This window comes from Cavia porcellus, unplaced genomic scaffold, assembly GCF_034190915.1.
Source record: "Cavia porcellus strain 051 isolate PalLab524CR breed Dunkin Hartley unplaced genomic scaffold, mCavPor4.1 scaffold_14, whole genome shotgun sequence".
Lineage (NCBI taxonomy): Eukaryota > Metazoa > Chordata > Mammalia > Rodentia > Caviidae > Cavia > Cavia porcellus.
Genome location: NW_026947497.1, coordinates 13881203 through 13894678, shown reverse-complemented (window position 1 = coordinate 13894678; position 13476 = coordinate 13881203).

The following is a 13476-nucleotide window of genomic DNA, read 5'->3' as shown; positions in this document are numbered from 1 at the left end:
TTATCCATTTAGTTTGAAAAATATAAGTACTGTGGTATTATAAAATTTAAAAGAAGGTTGAAATACATTGTTTGTAGGGTGTCACTAATACGAAGCCTGTAACTTACCCAGTTTTGCCACTGTACATACAAGGCAAGATCTGGGGCAAGCTGATTCAGTTTTGTTTCTGGACATCAAACATCATTGGGGTGAAAAATACGAGTTCCTATTTATTAAAAAATGAATATCCAATGTATATATTTGATTAGAAACATTTTTATGTCTTTATGTCTATATTTCAAATCTTCTTTTGAAAAGCATTCATTATAATTATACCATAAAATGTTTTAAAATTTTTTACATTTATTATGGTTGTATGTAATTATGTTTATCACATAGCCAGAGCATAACTTGCAATCCCATAATACCTTGGTGTCCCCTTAGAAATATGGAACATAGAACAGATAATAGCAAAATCATCTAAGACTTTTTCAAAGCATGTCTTTTTTAAGTTTCCAGATAATGAGATACAGCAGAAAATTAATATCCAGAATATTCAGGTTAACTTTCCTCTTAGAAGGTAGTTCCCTTGATTCAGTTACAAAGGCTCAATTGTCCATATGACGTGCAATTGGATTGAGAAGAAAAGAGAACAAAATAAGAAGAAAAAAGAAGAGGGAGAGAAGAGGGAAAAAGTTTAAAAGAGAGGAGAAGAAAAAGACATGGCATAGGCACGACAGGAGGGCAGGAAGAGGAAATGAAGCAATCAGTTTGTTCTCTCACATGTAGAGTACTTCAAACATGAACAAAAAATGTTTTACAGTGTGAATACTGAGAAAAGAAATGACCTAAAAGAGGCACAGTATATCCATTCCTTAAAAAATATGTTTTTTGTCGTTGTTGCTTTTGTTTTGAGACAGTCTCACTATGTAGTAGAAAATGTGTTTTAATCTTTGAGATTATAAACAAGATTTATTTAATGTAAACTGATTCTTTTATATCACAATGCACATTAACAAGCAGCTAGAGGTAAAACTTAGACATTTTAATTTCCTAAGAATTGTCTTAAACTTAATTTTGATAACGCAAACTAAAAATATTGAAACTATTTTTTGAATGATGTGAGTGACATGTAGGTCCTGATAGAACCAAGGAAAAAATTCATGAAAACAAAATTTGCCAAATTAGACTCTGCATCTGGGAAATCATGATATTAAACAAAACAAAAATAATTTGTGAACAATATATTAACTGATAAGCCAGAAACTCCTGTTATGCTACTGCTTCTGTCATCTCCAAAAGTGTTTTTGATTTTTACAGCACTAAAACACACTTGAAAAACAAAGGAAACACACACACACACACACACACACACACGTATTAGAAACAGACAGCTTCCAGCTTTAAATTTAGTGGCCACTTGTATTAGTTCAGGGTCTTTGTTGTTAATAATTAATCTGGCATTTGCAGTGGAGATGTGCTGAGCTTTGTGGTGTATATTTAGGTAAAGTAGTCAGCAAACCACTGATGGACACCTACATTTTGGTGATATTTCTCTTTATTTCAGATAGGCTCTCTCACATCAAATACATCACAAATAGATCATAAAGTTCATAATTATGTTATATTTTTCTTAGGTATTTTACTTCTACCATCTGAAAATGATGATGATACATTAAAAGCAAATATTCAGAAGGAAATTTCATTTATGCCTGCACAAAGATAAAACTTGTTCATTATATCCAAATAGTAGCTTATAATGGCTACAATGATTGCACCAATATCTAACAGAAAAGACTAGATTATTGCATATGTAAATTCATAAATAGTTCAAATCTGAGTATGGAAGTTTTGAAGTATATGAAATTCGAATATTAATGTGTTAACTATTTGAGATCTATGCAGCAAACTTAGCTCAGAAGGTGAGTTTAATGTGTTTAGGTCATCTTTGTGATGATATTAAGCTCAGATAAATATAGAAAATATCATGCTTTCCATTTTAAATAGTATTAAAAATAAATATTAAAGCCATTGACTCTTCCCAGAATTTGGGAGGTTGAGGCTTTTGACGATGAATCCAAGGTCATCCTGTACTATACAGCCAGATCCAATTTCAGTCTTAAAAACTGAAATTTAGACGAGCATAAACAGTAATCCATAGCTCAGTGGTAAAGGGACAAGAAACATATAAGAACAGCTAACATAAAATTTATGCAGGAGTTTCGGTACCATAGTTTTTTTTTTTCTTTTTTAATTGTGCTTATTCATGTTGCAGTTTTAAGGTTTTAAAATTTTAAATGAAAAATAACAACTGCATTATTTACTATGCATGATGCTATGATTTGCTAATGTTAAATGCCCTAATTACTTTTCTCTTGTTGCTGAAACAAAATACCAAATACCTAAAGATTAAGGGGAGTTTATTTAGTTCAAAGTTTGCAGAGGTTTGGATTGCTAATTGCTGGCTCCAAGGCAGGGTGGCAAGACACACAGGCATTGCAGAGGAGAAACATTTTGCGGTGGACAGAAGGTAACAAAGCGACAATAGAAGACCACGGCTCTTTCTGTCCCTTGTATTTAATCCAGTCTATTTAGAGTGGGCAGCACTCATACCTTTAATCCCAGTGCTCTTGATCCTAGCATTGCACCATGAACTGATCCTACTGTGCCACATCCAAGATCCAGCCCACTCTGGAAAAACTCCACCCATAACTGCACGGGGCTTTGGTGAGATAACTAGACAAAAGCCATACTATTACACAGTGTGGGATAAACTCAATAATATTTACTTCTTTCGGTAATCGGAACATTTAATATATACTACTTTACCATCTTTGAATTGAGCCACACAGCATCATTAATTGTTGTTACCACAGCATGCAAAAAATACTAACTAACTTTCATTCTATCTATAATACTAATTTTATATGCTACAAAATTTGCCTTTTTAAGCATTTTTAAGTGTTTTGCACCTATCACAGTAGGTTTTTATTGTATCTTATATTTCATATAATTAAAAATATCTGAGGGAAATAGGTAAATTACTTGCAAAGAATAGACCACAGCTACATAGGCCTTATGTGAATTAAAAGAAAATATTCAGGTCTGTATATAATAAATGAAACTATATTTTAGCTCGTCATTACAATAGGTATAGCAATTGTCAGTTTCAGACTCTACTATAAAATTGTAATGGTTTGCCTTTTCTTTCTTGTAAGTAGCAGTTATAGAAATACTACATTCTTTATCATATTAATATGAACTAATCATGAAAATTCAAAAAACTTACGCAGTTGTTCTTTCTGAATATACGTGCAGAAGATTAATGACAGTTTATATACACTAAGGTAAAAATGCATTACATGTGCTTGAATGTTTGCATTTTTCTCAGAAAATTGCTCAGTCCAATGATGTGATTTCAGTAGCTTCAAGATTATGTAGTTTTGTATTTTTAGTAGTGTTGAAAAACAGAAAAAAATCGGCAAAATATTAAGGTGTTGTTGTAAAGAATAACAACAAAAAAGTTTTGTTTAGTCAAAATTATACTATGTTTTGGCCAAAAGCGATATTGAGTACATTATGAAGATTTCAGTTAGAAATTTTTGTATGTTTTCAAAATTGTTTTTATATTACACTATGAAAATATGTTTTAAAAGTCAAGCTATTCTCTTTTGTGAAAATTAACTATTACCTTTTTGAATTGTGTTTTAAAAGGCATTAAAATTTCAGTAGAATTCAATAGAATTTAAATATATTTACATATATCTAAATCACAACATATTAGAATATATAGTGATATTTATTAACTATGCATTTCTTTAAAGTTAATTTTCTATTATTCTTTATCTCCTTTGAATAATGGCACTTGTTTGAAAAGCATCAATGCTTTGGGAGGTAATGTATTACAACACACCACATACTAATTTAAGGCACAGTAAATATGTGTATGTTTTAGGTAATCTTTTTATAAGAATATTTAAAACCGACAGTGAAAATACTATAAAATACATAAGATACTGATTGTCCTATTTTACAATTGCATATAACTATGATAATCTTTTAGTTGATAAAATTTATAAAACAACAGCTCAGCAGCTTAAAATGTAAGTTATTTATATACTAGAAGCCAAGAGACAGTGACTGGAACCACATAATTGATGAGTTAAATGAGTTTTGTGTCCACAAAACAATTTTATAGCTGAGTAACCCAAATTTATTAGCCATATCCAGATGGAGTATAAAGTCAATATATTTCTGTTTATGTATCAAGTCAGAGAAAATTATTAGGGATGATTTCAGCCATGGGCGGTGAGTGGGGGACCTTGGTTAAATTTTAAGGCTGCAATTCAAGAAAATTTGGGTAACTACAAAGCTAGTATAACAAATAGTGTAACTGCTATAGCAGACTTAGCTGAATTAATTTTGGATTTAAAAGTATGACTGGTATTTAAGTAGAAAATAGACTTTTGGAAAGAAATATTTTTCAGACTTATTAAAGCATAATATTCACGACAATTGTAAAAGAATCTAAATATATTTTTTAACATAACTAAATAGAAATACTCTGCTGACAAATACAATAAAAATCATTCTGATTTATCACTGTTTCACCATAGGAAATTGGACAGATTATTGTTTTCAGTAGGAGAAAATACTATATGGTTTTAACAGAAATAATGTCATTATCAATTATGATATATAAAAAATTATAATTATGGAATATCAGATGATATTAAAAGCATTTAAAAGAATATTTAAATGTATCTTTTCACAGATTGGAAATGTATCTTCTCATCCTCACTGGGTGTTTTCACCTCTGAATCAAATGTGTCAGATGGGGTAGATAGGCTAAAGTAAGTAAAGTAAGTAAATTACTCTGAACAAGACTCTACACCACAGAGATATTATATAATCAGGAGTGATCATACCTCATAACACACTTGCATAAAATGTTAAGACTAAGAAATACCTAGACATATGACTTCATTCTCTTGCAGTATAACAGGTAACTGGCCATTCTTTCATACACATTTGGAGAAATCTTGAAACTCCTGGATCCAGGAAAAGAGACTATTTTATGTAAAGCACCACTTGCAGTTTTAACATAATCTCATGCCAGTTTCATTGTCCATAAACCTCAAGGGAAAAGCCATATGGTCCCAGAGAGTTGCCAGCACACACAGCAACTGTACTTCAACAAAGGAACTAGAACCATGTGGAGAGCAATCTTTTGTAATGTGCGGTACACATGCCTACTCTATTCTGCAGAGATAGAATTTATCTGTATTGTACTAGGAAGTATCTCTGGCTTTCCTTTTTCTGGAAGGTAACATTGTATCTGCTTCTGAAAGCTGTTCACATGGAAATAGCCTTGGATAGATACCCAGGAAAATTTGTCAACCACTGCTTCTGTTGTACATGCAGAAATGTAAGAAAACTATAGAAAATTGTATCCTAATTTCAAGTCACCATTCATTTATTCATAAAAATTGATGAAGCACAGTAACCAATACACTATTCTAGATATTGAGAATATAGTAGTGAATAAGACAGACAAAGTCTCTATTCTCATGAGTTAAAATTCTAATATAAAAAGAAAATAAGGGAGATAATTTTAAAAAGTGATTAGGCGAATGATACAGGTAGAGACTGAATGTTTGAAAAATATAATATAGCATGTATAGCCAAAGAAGTCTTATTTGAGATTACTTTTGTACTGAGGCCTAAATCACAATATCTGATTTAATATGATTTATGATTGATTAAAATATATATCAGAAAAGCCAGAAGGATGAATAAATGAGACATGGTTATGCTAATAAATTTAAAATTAGACATAGGAACAAATGCCTCCAAAATTTTTCTAACTTTCTACAGAAAGAAATAGAAAGAACAAATGCAAAATGATATGTCATTTGTAAATGGGAGGTGTACTAAATACCTGAGGGTGGAGGGAAAGGAAGGGTAGGAGCTATAGAAAAATTTAAACTGTATCACATATAACTACTCATAGTGAATGTAATCACTACATATCACAAAATAAAGTGAAAAAAACATGAAAATGGGGAAAAGAGATCCAGAGATGAAAAGAGGGAGAATATTAGAATAGAAAAGAGACTAAAAAGAATCGTTAGGGAAAGTACATGTACCTATTACTTAAATGAATGCCACTATAGCATACAACAAATATGCACTGATGAAAATTTGAAATTAAAAAAGAGCAAAGATCCTTACAGGTTTTGAAGAAGTATAGAATTAGTTAATATTCTTCTAGAAAATGAATATATATCACATTGGTTTTTAAGAAGTACATGTCCAAAATTATATCTTATGAGAATACTAGGGTTATATATATTTCTTGAAAAAATAAATACAAAAAATACTAGACAAGTTTTACTCTATTAACATTGGAAGATTCTGATCTGTGAAAAAAATAGGTAAATAGTGAGAAGATAAACTATAGACTAGAAAGATATGATAAGAAATGGAAATTTAAGTGCATTTTGTTATGTGAAAGAATAAAGCCTGAAAATGTTACATGCTGTGCAATTCATTATGGAAAAGCAAAAAGATATATGAAGATATTTGAAAGATCTGCAATAGCCAAGAGTTAGCTGGGAAGAAAGAATGAAGGATAAATGGGCAAAGTACAGATGCTTTAATAATACTACAATGGTGGACACATGCCACTACACATTTGTCTATAACTCCTGAAATGTGCATGACTTTGGATTGTGATATGTAAAAATAGCTTCACAACATATGACTATCAAAAGAAGTTGAAAATGGGTGAGGTTATGCTTACGTAGGGGACAAGTCCATGTGGGAAATATTTATGCTCCACTCAAACTTTCTGTAAATCTAAAATTGCTCTGCAAAAATGAACTCTTAGCCTGGTGTGGTGGTGCTTTCCTGTAATCCCAGCACTTGTGAGGCTGAAGTAGGAGGATCCTTGCAAGTTCAAGAACAGCCTGGGCTACAAAGTGAGCTCAAAACTAGCATAAACTGCACAGTGAGACCCTTTCGCAAAATGACAAAAACAAATCTTTAAAAATGAATTGTAAAAAGGAAGAAGGGAATACTCATCAAAATTTTATATAAAATTTGTGTATATTTAATACACATATCAAATGAAAAAAACACCAAAATGATACTAAAACTCAATCTTATTCAGGAAAAGAGAACTGAAAATTTCATTAAAATATCCAATATTGTATATTATATACTTGCATGTCAAATAAATAAAAATAACTAAGTATTAATAGAGAAAATGTTTTTAAGAAGTAAAAGTTGATCATCTTATTTTACTATTGAGAGATGGTTACAATGAAATTCTAAGAAACTGACTACTTGTTACCTTAAACAAGAATACTGTTGAGATAACAACTGGCTACAGAAGCTCCCTATGATAGTCAACTTAAAATTCAACATAATACAGAGTGGGGAGCCCAAAACAGAGGGAGATGAATTCTCTCATCCCAAGAAGAAATTAAGGTGACTTGCCAACCATCTGAGGTCCCGATATGGTCCCAAGGCAGCTTGACGAGGTCCCACCATGACTTGCCAAGGTGTCCAAGGACCCGCTGCTTCTACATTGAATTCGGGAGCTGGCAAGCCAAAGGGAGAGTTGAGTTGGCAGGGTGCCTACATCGACCTGTGGTGAGTGATGGGAATGGAGCCATTTCACAAATAGGGGGGCTCTGACAGAAGACATTCTGGGACCGGGCAGGACTGGCAAGTACAAGGGGCAGCAGCCACTTCAGTCAGTTGCTCCCTTCTTGAACGGGATTGGGGGAGTGAGCTAGGCCTGGGTCACGTGACCTGGCTGAACCCCAATAGGTTATGTGAAATCAAGTCCCTACAGTGGTGGGGCATACTAACCACACTATCCCAGTGAAATCTCAGAAGTTTGACTGACAGTGCAGGCAACAGCACCTTGACTGACCGGGAGAGGAGGTGGTGCAAAGAAATGCAGTGAACATTGCAGCAACTTGACTGGTCCCCACACCGCTGCACTCCAGCCACTGCCTGTGGCGTCTCTGGGCCACCAGAGAGACCTTTTGCCATGGGCCCAGGAGTGACTGCGCACCCACTGGCTGCCCCTGCCCCGACCCCGCTGTGGCTGACCCTGAGCTGAGGCAGCACAAAGTCTACTGCTAGCACTGCCGCCACCGCTGCCATGTCCAGCCCGCCAACCGGAGGGGAGATGACACAAAGTAATAACGTGCAGGCCACAGTGCTCGACTGATCTAGGATGGAGGGGCCAGCATACTCTGTCCCTGTCTGCAACTCACTAGCACACTGCAGTGGGAAGGGTCATCTCGCCAGCATGCTTTAGAAGAATTGTAACCAACAAAGAAAGAAACGGGGGCCTCCTGGAAGAAGCAAAAAAGGTGGATGGGAAGAGGAAGCAACAACAAAAAGTCCCCAGGTTCCAACCCTAAGAACACTGACCCAGGACAGGTAAATACAAAGCAGAATGAGAACAGTAAACATGCAATATCAGACACAGTGCTAGTGGACATAAAGAGATATATTTGGGACCTCATAGATGAGTTCAAAAGTGAAATATTTAGCCAAATAAAGCAAGATACAAGAAATTGAATTAAAGAAGTACTAAGCACACCTTAAGTAAACACAGATGGAAGAAGGGAGGAACTCAAACAAAAGAGAGAACCATTTGATGAAGAATATAAAAAAATATAGAATACATGAAGCAGATTCAAAGAGATAACCAGTAGATTAAAAACTCTATGGAAAGATGGCAAATCTGCTTGAAAGAAACTAAGGATAGATTCTCCAAACTGGAGGACAATTTTGCAATGTGGGAGTATGAAAGGAAAAACTTTTTAAAAATAACAAGGAAATAAGCAGTAGCAATACAAAGGCTAGAAGACAACAAAAGGATCTAACTTGAAATAAAGAATGTGAATGAAGAAGCTGGGGTACAAACAATGAAACTACAAAGGTTATTCACAGAAATAATTAAGGAAAACTTCCCAAACATAGGAAAAGGAAATGATATTCTGATGTATGATGCATACAGAACTCCAGCCACCTACAACCAAAACAGAGCTACACTCAGGCATATAATAATCAAGATCCCATAAATTCAATATAAGAAAAAAATATTAAAAGCTGTTAGAGACAAGAAACAGATCACCTAGAAAGGAATGCCCATCAGAATAACAGCAGACATCTCAACACAAACCATCAAATCAAGAAGAGCCTAGAGTGAAATATTCCAAGCCCTGAAAGAAAATAACCTCCAGCCAAGATTGATATACACTGATAAACTGTCTCCAGAAATTAATGGAGAAAAGGATGCTTCCATGACAAAGAGGAACTTGGGAAATTTGTAACCACCAATCCAAGTCTACAGAGAATACTGCAGGACATTCTAGAGAGCGACAAAAGTACTAGGATTCCAGGAACAGGGGCAGAGAGGCCTCAATGAATGGAGCAGAAAACAGAATGAAGATAAGCAGACAACTGACGGCAAAAAAAAAGAGCATGACAGAAATGAGGCAGAGAAGATGTTATTCAAAACTGATATGATTGATAGTATCAAGTCTGAGAGTATAGGCAACTACACTGAAGATGACAAGACTCACTACAATATACATTCTGGTTTGATAACTGCTGGTTTTTGAAGTTCTATACTATGTACAAAGTTGTGTTTTATTAATACTGTTATGTACTGCTATATTCAATTATACTGTGTCTGAAGACATGGCAATTCTATTGGAGATAACAAGAGACAACACAGGAACCATGGTATAACTCTTTGTACAATAGTCTTATATGTTTATTTCATTGCATGTGTTTATAAGAATATGTTTTGTTTTGCCATGCTTTGTTTTGTTTCTCTCTTTAATAAAGAAAGGATAGAAATACATGTTAAGACTCATGCTTGTGTAGAATCTGTAAACAGTTTATTGGAACAGATCTTATGACATGATGAAATGAACAGATACTTTGAAGAAAAAGAGACACTAAAATACCCAGTGCTGATCCTGGAATGTCATAATGTGAAACTTAGCAATGGTATTATTCTTTGTTCAGAGTTATATTAGCCTGCTTGGGTTTATTCAATGTCAACATAGTTGAAGCTATGGATAACTGCATGTATGTTTAAGTGTATAGGATTGGTAACCATATTTCTAAGTTTTTGTTGGATAGTTGAACAGAACTGGTTGCAATCTCACTGTTTGAATCTCCACTTTATATGCTCCACTTTAGTATCTTGAATAACTATTTGTAAGAAGACAATGTGTAATCAACTAGTGATTTCTTACTGTTTATTTTTTCTTTGAAAGTATGTATTATTTCTACCCATTTTCTGTTTTGTTTAGTCTTTCTTTAAATTAATTTTTTTAAAAAGGCACTACAGTACCCTGTGCTGATCAGAGAGTGTCATGATGTGAAATCCAGAAATACTATTATTCTTTGTTCAGAATGATTTTAACCTGCTTTAGTTTGTTTAATCTCAACATAAATGAAGATATGGATAACTGCATGTATGTTTAAGTGTACAGGATTGACAACCCTGTTACTAAGATTTTGTTGGACAGTTGAACAGAACTGTTTGCAGTCTCTCTGTTTGATTTTCCACTTTACATAGTCCACTCTTGTACCTTGAACAACTATTTGTAAAACGACAATATATAAATATCGACTTGTGATTTCTTACTGTTTACTTTTTTCTCTGAATGTATGTATTATTTCCTATCTATTTTTTGTTTTGCTTAGTCTTTCTTTAAATTAAATTTTAAAAAAGAATGCTCTCAATCAAATGACGGAGAGGATAACCACTAGTTAACGAGGAAGCAGCGCTCACTACTGAACTCATATGTGTAAAGTTCTTTTATGTCAAAGCATTCAGATAAAGCTTACATGTCAAACAGTTTGTAAACTATTTGACTACATGTAAAGCCTTCTTGAGTCCATCCAAGTAAATGTTCGTACTGATTTTAATATGCATCCAGTATATTGGTGAAAATGTGTCACTTCTAGATATTGATCATCTTGCGAGCAATCACCTCTACTCTCTCATTATTCTGTCCAGTGCCTTTGCATATCAATTAATAGAATTTCTACTGTGTCAGATGGGATTACAATGAAAGTAATAGTCAATTCCATTTAATTGAATGATTATACATGCTTTTAAAAATGGATGCATGTTATACTGTGATCAAGATTCATTCATAAGTGGCAATATAGTAACAGTACATCAATTGGTCCTCATATTTTGAAGAAAATAACAGCAATATACTTAAACATATGTCTAATTGTAATTATAAAAATTGATCTCATTATTGTAATGTTTCCTTAAAAACTATGTATTACATGCAATTATGCTGTTAAAGCAACAAGGTTCTGTGTTTTCACACTAAGCAGTGTTGCAAATTCATTTCATGTGTGGTGGCAGTATAAACAAATTTCATAACACTTAACTGACACTTCACTGAAACTTCAAGCAAACCAAGCATAGATCTCACAGTGATTTACTCTGCCATGAAGCATAACCTAGTTTTGGAAATATTCATGTTTTCATTTTGATGTCTCTAAAATAATGGTTGATGACAGTCCTCATTCTCTTCTTCAGGATGATAAAAATCCAAAGGAAGCAGCTGGTTATTAAATTTTATTCAGATTTGCAGTGATACTCATAGCAAAATGAAAGTATGGATAAGAAGTAAGCATGAGTATATTTTTCTTCAAACTTTGCATGTCTGAACAAAGCTCTACTAAAGTGTATTATTTGATACACATGAAATTTAATTAATCTAAATCACTTGATTTAAGAAACTCATTTCACTATGTCTACTATTCATGTAGCTTTTATTTTATTATATTTATATCAAGCATAAAACTTGAAGATGATTTGTTTGTAAAGCAAATACATTTGCAACTCAATGCAAATTGTGTCTTTAGGCCATCCTGGGAAATAGGATCATACATTTGTATATGTTTTGATACAGTTCCAAAGTACCTGAGAGAATTGTACCACCTGATCTGTACTTCTATTCCATAGCTCATGATGTCACTTTTACCAGCCTACTTTGAAACAGAGCCTTCATAGAGAATAGTGAAACATGAAATACACTTAAAAAATAATTACTAAAATTTAAGATGCTTATCATTGAAGAAAATATAAATCTATAAAATATCGATCTAGAGATGACAATTTCATTTTAATATTGCTCTAATTAAAATTTGGGAACTCTGACTCTCACTGAAATGAAATGCTGACAGTCATTTTAGTCATTTTTACTTCAATTCTTCTTCTCCCTCTGTCTTGTACTGTGTACATCTTCTGCCCTTAGTGGCCAAAGTATTCAACCTTTCAGTCCCTTGTTTTCAATGTATCATTTTGAACCTGATTGCGATACATGAATTTTGCTCCATGATTCCCTCTGAAAAGTTAATCATTTCGAGTCATGTGTCACTTCACAGTGTAACTATGTTCCTAGCAATATGTTATCAGACACTTTCATTAGTGTATAAACATCATAGAGGAATTCCACAAACCTATGTGACATAGCCTGCTACACACCCAAGTTGCATCGTATGCAAACTTAGTTGCCTTTTTATTGATGTGACAGAATAACTGAGAAAATCAACTTATAGGAAGAAAAATGTATTCTAGCTCATGGTTTCTGAGGTTGCAGTGCAAGGCGGACTGTCTCCATTGCCATGAGCTCTTAGGGAGTCAGGATGTGACTGTGATGGGATTGGTAGCAGAGCAAACGGCTCACCTCGTGGTGACCAGGAAGCACAGGCAGGGGAAAGACACAGGGCAAGATGTGCCTAGCCCTCCGTGTCACACGCCCAGTGACCTGCTTCCTTCAGCTGGGCGCTCCCTCTTCACAGCACATTCAGTTAGGGCACCCAGAAACACTTTGTGAGAGATTTGTGATCAAAACCCCAGCAAGGGTTGCTGACCAAAATGTTACAGTGCAGTGCAAAACTGAGGCTTCCTTTCTAGCAATCCAACTGCAATTTCTCAGTCCCATCTCCTTTGATTTATTAGAAAGATTGGACTTTCTTTTACCTCTGAAACATTCTTGACTTCTAAATCCATTGTCCTGATTTTCTTTTCTCTCAACTATGCCTCCTTCTCTTTCATTTGTTTGGCTTCATCTCCAATATTTCAGGGCCCCATTAATTAGTTCTTAAACGTCTCTTTTGAGTCAGGTTCTTAGTGACATCATCCAGGTTTTTTTCTTTTTTGGCCTTGTTTTGTTTTTATTTTAAATAGCAAAACAGAAAAAAGTATAGAAATGATAGAGAATTTAAAACAATTGTAGGAAATTAACACTAATTAATATATTGCATATTGTTATCTTAGAAGTAGTTGCTCTAGTTACAAGAACTAGGCATGAAAAGAATGATCAATCAGACAATGAGAGCACAAAATAATCTTGTTGATGAACTAACAAAGATCAGTAAACTAGTTACACACATACATACATGTTTTTATATACCTAAATA